Genomic DNA, 1232 nt, shown 5'->3' with positions numbered 1-1232 from the left:
CACAGATCATTGATGTGGTCAGTTACAAAATACCACATGGTCACCCTCTGTATGACATGTGGTCAGTTACAAAATACCACTTGGTCACCCTCTGTATGACATATGGTCATCTACAAAATACCACATGGTCACCCTCTGTATGACATGTGGTCAGTTACAAAATACCACTTGGTCACCCTCTGTATGACATGTGGTCACCTACAAAATACCACATGGTCACAGTCTGTATGTCATGTGGTCAGCTACAATATGTCATGTGGTCAGCTACAATATGTTATGTGGTCACTGTATGTCATGTGGTCAGCTACAATATGTCATGTGGTCACTCTCTGTATGTCATGTGGTCACCTACAATATGTCATGTGGTCACTCTGTATGTCATGTGGTCACCTACAATATGCCATGTGGTCACTGTATGTCATTTGGTCACCTACAATATGTCATGTGGTCACTCTGTATGTCATTTGGTCACCTACAATATGTCATGTGGTCACCTACAAAATACCACGTGGTCATCCTCTGTATGGCATGGGGGGCATTAAATCACTATCTCATGCATATACATACTTATTAATGCTTATTAATGCAAATGTTGTGAAAACCACAGAATCCTGAATTAGAATCTATTTAAGTCTGTACTTCGACTTCACTTCGTATTGTTTGATTTTATTATTTGACTCATTTTATTTCATATTGCTCATTAGCAAAATACAGAACCTCTCTACCTTTAAGTGCAGGATGCCCATAGAGCAAACTGTCAGCTGCCTACGGAAAACGGCTAAATCAGCTTAACCCGGAAAGTGAAATGAGCAGTACTGTCAATCATCCTCTATACATGTCATGTGCTCACTCTGGTATTAGATCACTTTCCAAATACTGCCCTGCAGGTAGAGTGTAAGAATTGCTGACCCCACTCCCTATCTCCAACCCTCTAAACCCAACCCCCACATTGCATGATTTCTAAGAGGCAACTACATTTGTCTATAGTTGATCATTTGCCCCTGTGCTGAAATCTTCTGGATTTGTCCCCTGGCCAAGACATACCACAGTTGCTACTCCTGCTTAATGCTCAGCATTTTGGGAGTGGGACAACCGTTTTCTTGTTAAAGTATAAAATAACCGGGTATGTTGTCCCGCTGGCAGCCTTCAGCAGTGTACTTCAGTGAGAGAGTTTGTCCCGCTGGCGGCCTTCAGCAGTGTACTTCAGTGAGAGAGTTTGTCCCGCTGGCGGC

This window comes from Pecten maximus, chromosome 3 (assembly GCF_902652985.1).
Source record: "Pecten maximus chromosome 3, xPecMax1.1, whole genome shotgun sequence".
NCBI classification, from domain to species: domain Eukaryota; kingdom Metazoa; phylum Mollusca; class Bivalvia; order Pectinida; family Pectinidae; genus Pecten; species Pecten maximus.
Note: the sequence above shows the minus strand (reverse complement) of the source record.